A 17,393-nucleotide genomic window follows, 5' to 3' on the forward strand; every position below is an offset into this window, starting at 1 on the left:
TTTTGTCCCTTTCATTTTTGTAAATGCTTATGACGACTCCATATATTGCTTTTACTGGTCAAGAAGAGTTGCAGATCAGAGTTACTCAAGATTAAAAGAAACACAATTTTAATACAGCAATAATATTTCCTCCATAAGGCCAAGGCTGATCAAGGAAAGGGTAAGGAGAAAATATATTATGTTGGGTTGATTGTCAAGGGGATGAAAGTAAACACACTCCAGACGAGGCGTGTAATCTAATTTAAAGAGACGACAAAGAACTCTTGATTCGCTCCCCATGCCGTCAACAATTAATCTAAAATTTGTATCTGCTAATACTGATGCAATTTGTTCATTCAAGTGTGAAAGCCTCGAGGGAACTGGGCCTAGTAAGCCTGCCTAAGCCATCCCTTCATAGCAAGTACCGGCTGTGTGTGTGTGTGTGTGTGTCCCTGATCCGGTTAGTTTGTACAGGAGTAGTATTAATGATCCCTTTAAAATTCCCTGATGTTACTCAACTGTGTATGATATCCTTGAGAGAAATCTGCACTCAATACTTACTTTCTAACATCAATAATGCGAGGTGGTGTGACACCTTGCAGGAGATCAAGTTCATAAAAGTAGCAGTTAATGAGTTGCTATCACAGATTTCACATGTTTTTGCGATAATAAGAAAGAAGACATCAGGAACACATACCACTCTGGGACATCCATTGTGCCCTCGTGCCTCGCCAACCTCCCGTCCTCATTATATTGGCAAGGAATCAACGCCTCGCCTGAGTACGAAATAGAGAGGGAATTGACCCCGCCTGTACGGTACGTTTAGGATTGTCTTTCAAGGTGGAGAATGTGACCTGTGACCTGTGAGAGAAAGGCAGGCCAGGGTTAAAACTCCCATGTTAAACAGTTAATTGATATAAGCAATTCCCAGACTTCATAAAATCACCTACAGGAATGACCGCGCCATTACGGTAGATTTGGAATTGTCCTTCAAGGTAAAGAATGTGACCTGTAAGACAAAGGCAGGACAGTGTTAGAACTCCCCAATTAAACAGTGCATTAATACAAACAATTTTCAGTCTTCATAAAACCATCCACTTGTAGTTAAGGTAGAGCGAATGAGGAGATAAATAGTGATACGTAAATAGCTAGAGATGAATTTTAACCACCTGATCACGAAAAAATGCTATAATTCATAAAACCCCGTAACAGAATAAAATGAAAATGATGCGCTACTAAAAATGTTAAACGCAATTTATAACTACAGAGGCATGCTGAAAATTAAAACCCCTGAAGCAGTGAGGTATCCGCAGTGTGGGTGGAGGTAATATCTTAATACAGCTGGATTATTATATGGCTTAATGCCCGTTATGTGCCAATTTGGGCATCTCGCAAGATTTAGGTGCAGTTTTCATCTTTGTGCCACCTGGGAGCGAATGGGTTTATGGCGGCTGGTGGGTCCATAGCACCTCGTAACTCTGGGTGAGTGGCGCCTCGCTGTGCACACCTTCATAAGTGCTTTCGCGGGCTGCCTCCCCGATGCCTTGCGGTAACATTCTGGTGCTTATGCTCAAACGTTTTTCAGCTTGATTATTTTCAGCATGGTCTAGTTGAGGAAATTGGTTTTCAAGGGTTTATGATTCTTTTCATAGTTCAACAAGTATTCTACACCATCAGTTAGAAAAAAAATGTACACCAGAATCTGACTAGTCATCAAGAAAACTTCTAAATTAGTCATTACAAGAGGAAAAGGCGTTTAAAAATGCAGGTTTTTGTGTTGACTATTTTTGCAGCACCATGCGGTTGTACGGTACATACTTTCAACCTGATTCATTTTAAAGACTGGAGAAGCTGGGATGACATGTAGGGAATGAAATGTGCACCGTCTAATGGTTTTGAGTGTGATGAAGGCCTCGGAACACCCTGCCATCCAGCGAGTGTAGCGAGCCACCCATCACCTACAGCCCAGACCACGCCGCGGCGGCCACAAGGTTCGCATCCCGCTGTGCTGCCGTGCCCTTCCCTTCCCGGCCCTGAATTGCTCTCTTACCTCCGCCTTTTATAACCTCATTAAAACCTCACGTCTTTCTTTCCTCGAACCCACCACGAAATCCAACTAAAATCTTTACTCATTCATCCTCCCATCTTCTCCCTTGACTCCCTCATCCATCAGGCAAGTCCCTCCTTCCCTCCCTCCCTCCTCACCTCTCTGGCTCCCTTCCCTTTCCCGCTCTTCATAGCCTCCTCTCCATTCGTCCCACCCCTCTCGTTCCAGCAGCGTTTTTCATGGCATGTAAGCTTGCACGCCGTCAAGTAGTTTACGACGGTCGTATCTCAAGCTTTGCATCCTCCTTCCCTCCTGCCTACTTTACTCCCGCCCTTTCCCCCCTCCCTCTCTCCCTCTCTCTCTCCCTCCGTCCGGCCTTCCCTTCTTTATTAGTCATACCTCATCACTTTCACCCTCTCGGCAAAGTAAATCAGAAGGTAACACTGCCATCAACGCATCTCTCTCTCTCTCTCTCTCTCTCTCTCTCTCTCTCTCTCTCTCTCTCTCTCTCTCTCTCTCTCTCTCTCTCTCTCTCTCTCTCTCTCTCTCGCTCATACAGTCGTTATCCTCATTGGTTTAGTCATTATCCCCCTCTTCGTTTTCTATTCTCTAGTTCCGGTCCTCCTCCTCCTCCTCCTCCTCCTCTTTTTTTAATGTCATGGTGCTCATTGATGGCCAGCATACCAAGGTCAGTTGAATAAGTTGTATTCCTCAAGACCATGACCTCTTGACTCTTCACACGCCGCACTCAGCTTTCATGACGCATCTCTATTTCACGAGGCTCCTTAAACTTGGCCTTCCCTCTCCCCCTTCTTCTCCTCCTCCTCCTCCTCCTCCTCCTCCTCCTCCTCCTCCTCGCGTCTTAATCTGGTACAGGAGGCGCATCTGCTACTTTCTTCCAAGGCCACCTCATCCTCGGTGAACCCAGTCTTTCTTTATTTAGTTAGACCTACTCCAACCTGCTACAACCTACTCATATATATTCTGGCCCACCTCTCCCTATCTTGCTTGTTGTGGGGAACTCAGCGCCGGCGACGACCCTGCCTCTGAGAAACCCGGGAACCACTTTTTTCGTGTTGGAAGACTCCTCACTATCTACTTGTCGTTAATCATGGACTTGCGAGGTCGGTTTTCAAGGTGACGAGAATCCTGAGAGTCCCTCTTTAACTTTCCCTCCCTCGTACTCTGACAGCAACTTAGTCACTTTCGAAAGACGGTGATAGTTAGCAAGTTTGTGTGACCGATGGTTCCGGGGTTTGTTGGGGAAGGAGATAGCTCTAAGCTTTTGGGGGGTATCATGTATACTACAATGTTTTGTGGTAAGGTGATGTGTTGGTAGTTTTTTGTTAGAGGAAAGGAAGTACAAGTGTGGTTGAAAGTATCTGTCAATCTGTCAAATTGCTTGGTAATGAGGAGAGATGCTTCGTTCATTGATTTTTGGTTGAGATTTTAGTTGGGGTAGTGATGCTTTCTCTCTCTCTCTCTCTCTCTCTCTCTCTCTCTCTCTCTCTCTCTCTCTCTCTCTCTCTCTCTCTCTCTCTCTCTCTCTCTCTCTCTCTCTCTCACTCTATAATGCACTTATCTCGACAAACAACTTATATCACGACTCCTTCGCGATTCAGGTCCCAAATAGTCGTCCAATGAAATATTCGCTTCCCTGCCGCCCGACCTCTTCTCCCTACCCTTCCCTCCGCTCGTTGACACACCGGAGAGGCCATGGAGGGCTTGCTTTTTGAGAGGATTGGCCAGGGAACATATGCAAATTAATATCGCGGCCCATACATCTCCAGGCCAGCGCTGATGATGTGCCTCACGCAGGTGTCGACGCCGCTGCCAGCGAGGATCACCTTTCTCTTCCTCGCGGACCCTCGCTGCTGTGCTAGGTGGAGTTAGATTCCCCGGATATGGTTCATAAAGGAGATGTTTCAGTGAGATTTTTATGTTAATGGTTTCAATTACGTTAACCTTATGGATTTTTTTCTTCTCTTATTTATTCTACAGTGTGATGTAGATTGTTTGTGTTCTCCAGCAACAAGCACGTACGCACACACACACACACACACACACACACACACACACACACACACACACACACATCATATACAGAGAGAGAGAGAGAGAGAGAGAGAGAGAGAGAGAGAGAGAGAGAGAGAGAGAGAGAGAGAGAGAGAGAGAGAGAGAGAGAGAGAGAGAGAGAGAGAGAGAGAGCATTGCTAACCTTTTTCTCCCCTTGCCGGATTCCAGTTTATCTCCGGCTAGCTCAGGATTCGAAATCGAAACCTTTTAGATGTGAGCCCACCTTTCTAAATTCTAAATCAATTTTCACCGTTAGTTTTTATGACTTCATTTAGAAAACAGTCTTATTATTTCTAAACCACAGTGGTTCACGGACAGGTATTGAAACTCGTCCTACTTCACGTATTCACCAATATTAAGATTTGAAGGAAGCAAGTTAACGTCGTTCCTGTGATGGCAGGGACTATTTTTTAAAGAATTGTCAATATAGATTAGCAATTCACTCAAGCTTAATAAAACAGACAGAAGTATTGAAAATAATATTTCATGAATTTACCAACAAGATTTGAGGGAGGCAAGTTAACGCCGTCACTGTGATGAGCGGGACTTGCCTGCGGTGGTAATGAGGCGAGGCAAGGAGGCCTAATGGAAAGATATCCCTCTTAAAACTTAAAGTAGCGTATCCTGACTCGACTCATTTCTCTTTGTTAATAAGAGCGCGAGGTGTTGAGTGGAGGAGGAGGGTGGCGCCGCGCTAGTTAGGGCTCCGTTATTGTGTCGTTACCGCCTGATTAATGAAGTGTCAGTATACCTGTTATGCACCTGACCGCCGTGTAATTCAATTAGTCGCCCTTACCTGGGAAAGCGCCCGCACCTGAACTGCCAGGAATCAGGAGAAGTGTTTGCTTGATGGTGGCGAGGTAACATGGAGAGAGAGAGGGTTAAGTTTTGCTTGAAATGGAATATTTAAGCAAGCAATGAGTGGGAACACTTGGGAAAGTTTTGGTCTTGTTGTGGACTCATGGTTAATGATGATGATGATGATAATGATGATGATGATGATAATAATAATGATAATGATGGTTGTAAGAAACTAGTCTTTTAAGGGAGATGGAAAAAAATCTGTAAAAATGCACAATTAATAAAGTCATATATTTAAAAAGATTAACCTTGTACATTTTATAATTAAAATATTGATTTAGAAGAAATGATGCGTCACAATCTCTCTTTGTCTGTCGCTCTGCAAGATGCCAGCAGGCTTACACGTAGCATTTTTTATGTAAAAAGAAAAAATCGAAATCTTGCACTGTTATTATTATTATTATTATTATTATTATTATTATTATTATCATTATTATTATTATTATTATTATCACCATCATTATTCTCATCATCATTACCACTACTACCTTCATTATCCGTACATATTCCATAACAACACATAAATCCACCGTTTTGGACGCGGCCAGGGAGCAATCATTGTAATAATAAAGTAGAAACAAAACCCCTCATATATTTTATCGTAATGAACTGACCGCTAATGACGTGTCCTGCCTTCCCTGCCACACCGGGGAGGAGAGAGGGGAGGGCAGGGAGGCAGGGAGGGGAAGGACGGCATGAAGGCAGAGAGGGCAGGGAGGGCAAGGAGGAAGAGAGGGAGAGCTCGAGGACTGTATATCATGGGGAGACATCTTGTTTTATGGGCTGATCGTGTGGGAGTGATTGGGAGGGGCAGCACCGGAGGGGGGGGAGAGTGATTGATTACGGGGCTTGATAACGAGTGACTACCTGTTTATGTGCGTGTGTGTGTGTGTGCGTGTGTGTGAGTGGATGGGTGGGTGGGTGTTAGTGATATTCGACAATTTTTTTTATTTCTTAATGATTCTTGTAGACATCTTTCTTTATTTTTTCTTTATTTTTTATTCAATGCAAATGTAGCCCATAGCTGTAATATTCTTATTTTTAACTTTTTTTTTTTTTTTTGATGATATGAAAACACAAGGGAAGTTCCAAGAAGCCAGACTTGCACGCATTCCCTGTATAAGGCATACGTACTTATTAAGAAATCATTCTTGCCCATAAACTGATCTGATCTTTTAAGTCTCCCTTTTTCTCGTCATATTTAACAGGTGTATGTCTGTATGTGTGTGTGTGTGTGTGTGTGTGTGTGTGTGTGTGTGTGTGTGTGTGTGTGTGTGTGTGTGGCCTACAGAGGGTGACCATCCCGCCGAGGGAATGTGGATGCAGCCGAACTGTTTGCCTGATCCATCTCGGCGCGCGTTTCTTGGCACAACGGTCCCGCCCTGGTGCGTGGAAGCCAACACTTTTCTCGTGTTTTGCGGCAAATTCTCACTTCTTTACTTTTTTTTTTTTTTCATGAACCTGTAAATAGTAGATGACCAGGAGCGGTTCTGCGTGAAATGTGGAAAGAATGTAAGCAAAACTCTGACACCATTGTGTTATTCAGTTATGTAAGAAACACGCCCCGTTCACGTATAAACACAAGACACTAACTGTTAGCATGTGGAAAGGTTAGTGAGAAAAATTATCGAATTTAAGTGTGCAATAAATAAGAAGTATAATAGTTGCAACTAAGATAAAAGACCATCCTGGATTACTACTACTACTACTACTACTACTACTACTACTACTACTACTACTACTACTACTACTCCTGCTGCTGCTAATACTACAACTATCTCAAGGCAAACGAGAGACTGCATTGTAAGATATCTATAGGTCATTAACATTAGTTCCAGCCTGTTTTTTATCCTCCTAAGCTACAGAAAAATAAAGCATGTAGCAGTACGCCTATAAAAAGATGACGCATCTGGTATTCCGCCCCACGCTACCTCAACAAGGCACGCAATCTTATAAACGCTCTGGGCTTTCACTATAACTATTCACGAAGGCCTTATAGATCATTAATCGGGTTCTCATGGATATTTTTCCCCGTTAATGATGCAGAGGCTTTGTTTACTTGTCTCTAGAATCATGAAGATACTCATGAAATCCTCTCAGTTTGCTGTGGCGTCGAAAAGTTGTCAAGGTGATGCAAGGAAATGTTTTGGGAACTTGATGTTTTCCTCACTGATGATGCGGAATCAATGTTCAAGTGTCACTAGAGTCCTGAAAGTAATCCAGAAAATGTCAATGGCTGTAGTGATGAAAGGTTGTCAAGGTGATGTGAGGAAACGTTTGGGAACACGATCTAAGAGCCACCCCGAGCTCCGGTGCCCGAGAGCAGTGTACAGGAGCCAGGCTGGACCCATCCTCCGCTCACTCGTCCCGTTACGTTGCGGGGCGCGGGTGAAGCCTCAAGGCCCCTCGCTGCCCCACTTAGAGCACACCGCCGGCGATTTAACGTGGGATCTGGACCGGTCAGGTTCACAGACTCCGTACTGAAGTGATTTTGTTTGAGTCTTTTTACGGTGCATGTATTTGGCGTTTGGCAGCTGTGCAGGAGCAGCGCGGAGGGAGGGAACAAACAAGATTCTCTCACGACTCTCTGTGTTGCCTTTCCTGAGTCATTGCAGGTCGTCACGCCGCCCAAAGGTGCCTTCAGAAAGCTGGTGTTTAAGTGCCATTCAGGACGGGTTACCAGTGGCTTCCCTCAAGACGCGAGGATGTCGTGGAGGACGGCGTGTGGTGTGTGTGGTGTGTGGGGTGCCCGCCTGAAGGCAGCGCGGGGTCAGGGTACAGGTGGGCCATCCTCAGCGCGGGGTCACGGGCTGAGTCATTTGAACATGTTGCCGGACCGCCTTCCACCTTCCTCAGCCCGGTTCATGTTTCTTGCTCTTATATTTTGTTATTATATTAAATAGTTTCAATTCGATTCCTGTTAATTTTCTCGTTTTCTGTCTCTTTCTGTCAGTCTGTTTGCCTGTCTGTCTGTCTGTCTGGCCGCCCCCTTTCTCTCTCTCTCTCTCTCTCTCTCTCTCTCTCTCTCTCTCTCTCTCTCTCTCTCTCTCTCTCTCTCTCTCTCTCTCTCTGTATGTGTGTGTGTGTGTGTGTGTGTGTGTGTGTGTGTGTGTGTTGGGGAGCAGGAGGGGAAGGTATTAGTATCTTACTCTTATCTCCTTTTAATCACACACCCAGGTTGATAGTAATGCTATATGTTCTAAAACTTGATTCTCTGCCAAATTTAGTAATGCCAATGTGTTTGAGTCTACCATTTCTCGGTTGGTTTTCTTTCTCTCGTAATCCCTCCCACCCACACGCCAACCACAAGGAAGATGCCAGCCCTTCCTCCCTCCCACCCCTCCCACCTAACTAGCAGTATTCTCTCGCATTATGCACGGCCTGAGTCCTTTCAGTAATCACAATATCTGGTTTATTCTCTCGTGACTTTTTCTTGCGCTTTCTTTAGTTGGTAGACTCCCAGCGGTGACCTTTCGTGGTAGTCTTCCCTGCGGCTTCCTACCTACTCGTCTTGCTCCGTCACCTTTGATACATTATGAATATTTTTACGTCCTGTTTTTTTCTTTACTTGTAACACCTTATTATTGGTCACTCTTTAATTTATGTCTATTTTTTCCATGATTAATTTTTCGTGACAAATTTTACATTCGGCATTTTGCTCTCAATGAAAAAGAAAAACAATGATGATAATGACTAATAATAATAACAATAATAATAATAATAATAAGCAAAGTGTTTTATCTTATGAAATTATGAGATACTATACAATGTGTTTATTTTTCTGAGTCAAGGAGTACGCGTCATGATTAAAGAGTTGAAGATATAGGCTGGAGAAATTAAAATACATGAGAAGGAATGTTGCTGAGCTAATATAAGCTATAAGTTGTAAGTGAGCACCAAGCAAGAATCAGTTAGAGAGAGAGAGAGAGAGAGAGAGAGAGAGAGAGAGAGAGAGAGAGAGAGAGAGAGAGAGAGAGAGAGAGAGAGAGAGAGAGAGAGAGAGAGAGAGAGAGAGAGAGAAACAAATAAAAAAAAATAATTAAAAGACAAGACACTTCTCCTCCAATTCTGAATATTGACTCTGGGTTTCTTAGAAAAAAAAAAAAACTGGCACCTCAGGTGGGCTAATTTTTCTTTCTTTCTCTTTGTTGCATTAGGCCAATGTCCCTCTTATGCGCACACACACACACACACACACACACACACACACACACACACAGTAGATGTATATTCTATTCCTCCTTCGCGTCGTCACCTCTGTCGCCCCGTGACTTGTGTGCAGCACCCTGAGTATGCGTGGCGTCCTGATGAAGCGTGGCATTCATAAGTCAGCGCCATGAAAGCCGCTGAGACAAACACTGCCTACGTACGAGACATATAAGGCATCCTTGGCTCGTTCTCTTCTTTTGTTTATCTTTTCTCTGTTTGACAATTTCTCCCACCATCACCTGTACTACTTTCTAAACACTAATTCTTATACTGTAATCTCTTAATTATCTCTGTGGCCTAGAAAGACAAAATTAACTTTTTATTCTATCTTTTATACTTGGTCATGTAATTACTTTGATTTTACAATGGTCTAAATGTCAACAAAGAACAGCTATTGCAATAAGATAGTTAAAATGCATGGTAAAACTGAGTTTGAATCTTATTTTCCCTCACTTGCTTATGGAAAATTGAAAAAAACAAATTTGATACACATAGAAATCAATAAATAAGTTCGGATATATGTCGTTACTTAAATCAATATATAAATGAAAACTAATAGAGAACTGAAAAAAAAGAATAAATACGCATGGAAATAAAACAATAAATAAATATGGTTATAAATAGTTAGATAAGCAATTATGTACATGAAAAAATTTTGAAAAACTTGAAAAAAAAAGACCACATATAAATAAATAAATATAGTTGTAAATCATTTGACAAGTGAAATAATGAAGACTCACTTATTCGATGATCATGTCACACACAGAAGATTCCGGTGAACAGTTACGTATCGGACAAGTGAAAAAGTTGATCTTATCACGCAAGTCTCCACTTGCAGGAGTGGAGAGTCATCTTGCGTCCTCTCAGCCAGCGCCGCCTCGCCACTGGCAGGGGCTGGCTGGGACCTGGCAGGGGGCAAACTCCTCTAAGCCGGGGATGAAAGGCTGATTGTTTTGCGATAAGTGTCTCGCTTTGTGTGTGCTTGCCTCCCTGATGTTCAGTGATTGAGCCTCTGCACACACACACACACACACACACACACACACACACACACACACACACACACACACACACACACACACACACACACACACGATAATGTGGCTCTGAAACACTGGACCTAATGAACTTAACACAACCCTGTACACACACACACACACACACACACACACACACACACACACACACACACACACACACACACACACACACACACACACATGCACACACACACGTAATTCTACAATTTTTGAGTATTTTAGCATTTAGTTAGCAAGTACATTTATTCCAATAACAAGAAGATCGTTTATTTACTATGTACAGGTGACCTCTCCTACGTATATGAAAAGTAAATGAAACTATAAATATAAAAAGTAAAAAAATAAAAACTATTGCTAAAATATCGCAGTTATTCCCTTCATCACATATCTTTAAGTCTCTGCCCTCTCGTACTCCCTATCGGTAGAGAAGCTCATAGAAAGTGGAAGCTTGAAGGGGTTACTATTTTAGAAGTACAGTTGCTGCACCCTACCAACCTGCAATATAATCATTTATTCTCTGCAGCTTGTATAACAATATCGCGTGTTAGTTATGAAATAAGTAATAATGTCCCAGTAGTCTCGTGATGAAATCTGATAAAGTTATAAAAGAAAGATATGTTTGTCGTTTTTTTTTTTTTTTTTTATTGATGACACACACTGATAAGACTGCTGCCGTTGCTCAAAATAAGGAACTACAGAGGAATACTAGTAAAGGTCCACACAAATAAGGGAGACATTAAGAGAGAGAGAGAGAGAGAGAGAGAGAGAGAACCATTGTACCCTCACAGTATTATCCCGGAAAAGTACCCTCAGCACGCCTGCCCGGTACCCCACGTGGCTGTGTTCCCTGGCCGCCCTCCCTTTGCCCCCTACTCGAGGTTACATGCGGAGAAGCAACACGCGGAAGTGATCCCATGCAAACGAGAACTCCAATAGATCGTGATGTTTGAACTCGGAGCAACGTTACGCGAGGGTTTGCACAGATATGCTGAGTGAGGGAAGATCAATACCTGATTGGATCCTAATTCAAGTTTCACGAAATCCTCAAACAATGCCTGCACACAGCTGCTTGGGAAGAAATAATGCTGTAAGAAGAGGATACATACATATTGTGCATGATAATGTGAGCGTGTGCTGTTGGAGGCGTCCGGGGGCAGTCAGCGAGAGGCGCAGGCCAGAGTAGTAGGTGAGGTTTCCAAAGACTGTCTGCCATGGATGGGTGAGTTGAGTCAACCTTCGTACTTACATTGAGGAACGCGCGCTCACTCCCGCACCTGCCTCGTTGGTATATTGCCCACCTGTTCCTGCCGAATTTTTTGCCTCGTCTCTACCTTCCTGACAGAATCCTCTTGCGTATATACCTCACCTTGCCACACTCATTTTTTCTCACCAATTTGCATAGTCAGGGTTCTTTCATTGTGTGGTGTGTTACGCCCGCTGCTCCCTCAGTCCCCTCTCAGCCCCCACACCCTCACCCTCACCCCCATCCTCTCCACGTTACTGCGTCACCACTCCGCGCCCCACTCCCAGGCCCATCTGCTGCCCTGCTAGTCATCAAAGTGCCGTGCGAGTTCAAGAAGAAAAAAAAAAAAAGGGAAAGGTAGATATTTTGTTAGTACGTGGATGCGAGTTGTGTGAGGCAGCGCTTGGCACATGGACACACACTCGTATTCCTTCACGTACACACTGCAGATGAAATTACCCTCAGGAATTTTTTATTTATTTTTTTTTGTGCCCCCTAATGTTCTGATTGTTTTATTTTCAGGATTTCTTTTGTCTATTTGTTTTAATTAAAGTATTGTTGTTCTCTAGTGTGCAAGCTTGAAAGAGAGAGAGAGAGAGAGAGAGAGAGAGAGAGAGAGAGAGAGAGAGAGAGAGAGAGAGAGAGAGAGAGAGAGAGAGAAAGTAAGTCCATGTTTGCATTCATGAATAGAAAAAAACCCCTGATGTTATAAGTTAGCAATTTACTAACGCCTCAGATACGAAATAAAGGGAAGACCAGCGGGAGGTAGAATGTTATGAAGGAGGGGAGGGAGGTGGGAGCGACTCTTAATATCAGTGACGTGAGGAGCATCGATACCTCCCAATTTACCCTGAAGGCTGAACCAGGTGCGAGCCTCACCTGCCCACGCTCTTCCATCCCCACCTAGTCCCCCCCCATGCTAGTGCCACTAACAGTTTCCTTCTCTTTCCCCAGGTATGTGAACCCTTGCAAGTCTTTGGTAAACACGTGCCTGAGACCCATCGCCACAAGGTAAATACGCAGGTGCATAGTTTTTTTCTTTGTGTTTTTTCCCTTCTTCCACAAATCGCTTCACCGTTCTTCTTTACATAAGCTTCCCAGAAACTGTTAGGCGAAAGCTGGGGCGGCGCAGCTCATGTCATTACCACGAGTGACAAAAGGAAAGGAAAAAAGAAAAAGCTGGCAGCGTGACCCGTAGCGTGTGTAGGGGATTGAAGAGGCGAGCCATTAACTGCACTAACCATCCTCACTCCAGCACCATTACGTTACACAAAGGTGTCTTTACAGTTTTACAGCACTTGGGGACAGTTTAAGTGAAATGCCACTGAACACAGACACGAGTACCTCACGACTCAAGGGGTGAGGAGATGATAGTTGTGTGTGTGTGTGTGTGTGTGTATGATGGTAGGTAGCTTGCGTGCGTGGCTCAGAGGCGTGCATGGATTGTGTGGAGTCATTGTGAGACTGCGCCACAATGCTTAGTGGAGCCAAAGAATAGGAAATTATCGACGTCATTGGTAAAGCGTGAGAAAGACTTCGTACTGCTGAAACTCCAGCCAGGCACAGTAGCTTTCATCGAACCACCACAACACGACTAAATTTTTCTTTTTTTTCTTTCAAGAGCGCAATGCAAAATAATATAATATTCGCTCATCTGGTACTGTGAATCTCTTTCGGCGTGATGTTAAAGAGGACCCAAAACGTGGAAGTCCTTGGAAAGCTGTCAGACGGAGGCACCCATCACTCAAACCTGTCATTGGTGTTCCTTGCATCCGCTCCAGTAATCCTATTCCACTGGCTGTTCATTTTCCAAGCTGTATGGAAAGGTCCTCCTCTACTGTACTGGAAAATAAGGCTGTAGGAAATTATTTTTTTCTTTCTTTCTTTTCTTTTTTTTTTTTTTTTTTTTGGTGAGGCTGGAATAATTGTATGTTAAAGGGAATTCTGGTTGACGGGGCATAAATGGTGCAGCTCTCCCCGCCCTCTCCGTCCGCAGCCACCACCACCAAGATATGGAGCATGGCGTAGTTAGCTCTGTCTCTCACACGAGAAAGGGTAATTACGATAATATGAATGCCATACGTGACCACGCCCTCCACCCACAGCTGAGTGTCACGCCTGTTCAGAGTGTAGAGGAGGGGAGACGAGGACAGTGGTAGGAAGTCTTTGTTATGTCCTTTTGTTCCTTTCATCTCCTTTTTCTCTCCCTTTTCATCCCTTTTTATCCTCTTCTCTCCCTTTCCCTCTCCATATTTTTTCTCTCCCATCACGTCTCTCTCCCTTCATCTTCCTTTTCCTCTTTAATCTCTCTTTCTCTATTTTTCTCCTTTCATCTCCCGTTCCTGTCCCCTATTTTTTCATAATCTCCCTTTCTCCTCATTTTTTTCCCTTACCTCCCTCCCCTATCTCTCTCTCTCTCTCCCTCGTTTCCTCTACGAAGGAGTAGGAAAGCACACACAAGAAGGAAAGCAACACTGATCACGTTTCGTTTCATAACACATACTGCCTCAAACTGCCAATACGTAGAAAGCTCGCCAGTCCTTTATCCGTGAGGCTACACCAGTAAAAGATATCACGTGTGATGGCAATGTATCTAGATCTGTGCAATATCAGAGTGTAATACGATGCCAGTCATGTATACGTGTGTGTGTGTGTGTGTGTGCGTGTGTGTGTGGAAAGGGGGACTGAAAAGTGTGATTCATACATAGCTGGGTGATTGAATGACTCTACAAGTTATCAAAGCACGTGTATATGCAGCAGGGAGGTCATTTTTGTTGACGCTTGTAGAAGGGCACGTGGACTGACAGGTGGTAGGATGTGACGAACTGGCCAGCTGAAGTTCCTAGTCATTTAGTGGTTTACTGGAGATGTGCAGGGAATATAAAAATTAATATCTGTGTAAGTACGTAAGGTGATTTTAAGGGAAAGGACATTAAGAAGTTTGAGAGCTTACTTACGGTTGGGCAAATCAGAACACGGTGACATGTGACAGTAGTAATAATAGTAGTAGTAGTTGGATAATAGTTGTTATCGTAGTAGTTTTTATGGCAAATTTCTCACGGTATCCGAAAGCAGAGATGATCAGCGTGGGTGGAGGACTGGAGGTATCACAGAGCCTGGTCACCGTAACTCTAGACATGGTGGTGTGCTTCGGCTCAGGGCGGGTCCCAGGTTGTTATAAGCAGACCACATCCTCCCTTGGTGCGGCCCGAGCGTGACCGTGAGTCGGGTTGCGGGACTTCATCAACCATGTCCCAGACTCTCGCTTACATATGCCTCCCAGTAGGTCACGAACACAGCAGCGTGATATGGGAGGACAAAGCTGGGCAGCACCTCCACTTGTTTGATAAATAGGTATCCAATGTGGTTGTCTTGGTTAGGTTAGGGAAAAAAAAACTACGATTTATTTGTAGAGGGAAAAGTTGTGGAGCATTACTGTCTTGGTTTGAGTTCCGGTTGGTGTTTGTCTCAGCACGTGATTCACTGCCCCATTAGGACATGAGTTCGGATCTAAACTTTTTAATTAATGTAATATTCCAAACTGCTCCTCGACCATTGGATTAATTATGTTCCCTCACACAAGGATCAGTATGTCTGTGCTGGTGATTAGTTAGGAAGGTTTTGTTGACCGTACTAGTTGAGAACAAAGATAATGTCTGGACGGAGAACACAGGACGTAATCATCGGCCAGCAGCAGCAGCAGCAGCAGCGGAAGGAACAACACATGCTGGCTGGGGGAGGCTGGGGGTGGCAGTCGGGGTGCGGGCTAGGATCCCTCTTGCTTGTTCCCGCCACGTTCCGTTCTCTACATTTCTTCTCCTTCTTCGCCTCATCTTCCATTCGCTTCATGGACGCCGACTCACCCACAGCATTCCTAAACAGAGATCCTGCCTCACGCGTTCGGCGGAGACTTTAAAAGGGCAATAGAAACAGATCTACTAACAAGTTTCCTGGCTGAAGTGGAAACTGCCTATTGTTATCAGATACCGCCAGAGGCTACAACTTCGGCACTTTTCTTACTATAATGATATTAATTATGTGTTTTTTTCTTTAAGCACCTAAGTTATATTAAGTAAATGTATTTAATATTTTATTAGTTATATTGACGTAGTGTTGCATGTGAAAGGCGTGAGGCGAAGCGAGTGACTATGTGTGTGTGTGTGTGTGTGTGTGTGTATGTGTGTGTGTGTGTATGTGTGTGTTACGGACGGGACGCGTCGACGCAACAGTTCACGTCCAACTGTCATGTGTTTGGGTGTGGGGCTGCGGGTGGAGATCTAGCGAGCAGTGCAGTTGGTTTAGTAAAGCCCCGCCGGCCATTTGGCGTGGCTTGGCGGTACTGGCTTGTCAACAGTGCAGCGTGTGTTGAGGGTGAGGAAGGAATATCGACGATGTGAGAAAAATGAGAACCTAGCGATAACTACTTGTTTGTTACTTGTGTGACTATGGATGTCTTTTGATGGTACATCTGTCGTGATAACGCTCTGTAAAATGGTGCATCCCTGTCTTTTGTGCTTGTGCTCGGCAATGACTCAAGCCGATGACATTTGTACCGAGGACTGACTGTGTAGGTGTGGACCGAGATAACGACAGCCCGGAGAATTGAACAAAATCATTGTGATATTAAAGTGTTTATCCATAAAGGTGTCTAAAGGTAAAAAAAAAAATGGCTTCTTGAGAAAGTTGTAAACATCAGGTGTAACCAGTGTGTGTAACTGAGTGCCGCAGCAACCTCCACCACCGCCGCCGCCACTGCCGGAGTAACGGTGGGGCCCCGCTGCTGGATAGCCCTGGCTTGCCATGACCTTCTGATGGCCCAGGTGCGCTCACACTCCTGCTGCGCATAAGAAAGGCAGCAGAAAAACTTGTGCCATGTCTACTCCACGACGATACCAAACGCTACCCAATCTTCGCGCCCTCAAGAAAAGACGGGCGAAGGAGCGGGATGGCGGCGGACTTCTGGAAGGCTTTTTGTCCGGGGCCGAGGCTTTTGGCAGACATGTTGGCGGCTTAAGTAGCTTTGCTGGAGGTGCCTTCAGTTTTTTAGGAGGAACAGGAGGAGGAGGAGGAGGTGGAGGAGGAGTTATGCGCAAGAGAGAAGGAAGCTACTCATTTTATCACAAAGGAACTCGAAGCTCCTCTGAAGATCCTCTGCCGCAGCCCCGACACACACCCCGACGGGACAAGCTTGAGTGCAGCCTCGCCCACCACCGAGGACACAGTCTGAGCCACGTAGACGTTCAAAACCGCGACGAGAGCATCCCCCAGCACCCGCCCGCCCCACGTGCAGGTGGCCGAGACTGGGAGGATGGAAGCCCCGCCCAGAGACGAGAGAGGAAGAAGGTAAGGGAGTAAGAGCCACTGTTGTCCGCAGCTGCCTCCCATATCGCGGGCCACATCGAGGACAGACCGAGGCAGGATCTTTTTTGCCGGTGAATGCTGGGGACAGGATGGCCTCTTGTCACTTGATATCGGAGCATAAATGTTTCACTTTGAAAAGTTCTGTACTTGCGCACTGTGAAGGAAGATCGTGTTTCTTTTATTTTTTTTTTTTTCTTCGGGTTGAATGAGCAATTCATTTACAAGCCAGACGAGTATGAGCCCAGTCAGTCAGCTGGACGTGGTCGGTAACTTTTCACTGGCCTTGAACGGTTGTGTGATGATGGGTGGACGTCCACACAGCCGTAGAGGAAGGCGTAAAACCTTGTAAGATGCATTTTTTTTTTTTTTTTATATATATAGTGATAAGAGTAGAGGGGAAAAAGCTGAAACGTGAGAGTTGTGGCGATGGTCGTGACTGGTGGATGGCAGGCGGCCTCCCTTCGAGGCCTCTCAGCCCCTCAGCCCCCAGTGCCTGGCCGGTCTGTCACACGAGGAATTTTACAATATAAATCGAGTAATTCATGGCTGCTATTTTTTTCCTCTCTCTCTCTCTCTC

The sequence above is a fragment of the Scylla paramamosain genome, chromosome 17 (genome assembly GCF_035594125.1).
Source record: "Scylla paramamosain isolate STU-SP2022 chromosome 17, ASM3559412v1, whole genome shotgun sequence".
NCBI classification, from domain to species: Eukaryota; Metazoa; Arthropoda; class Malacostraca; order Decapoda; family Portunidae; genus Scylla; species Scylla paramamosain.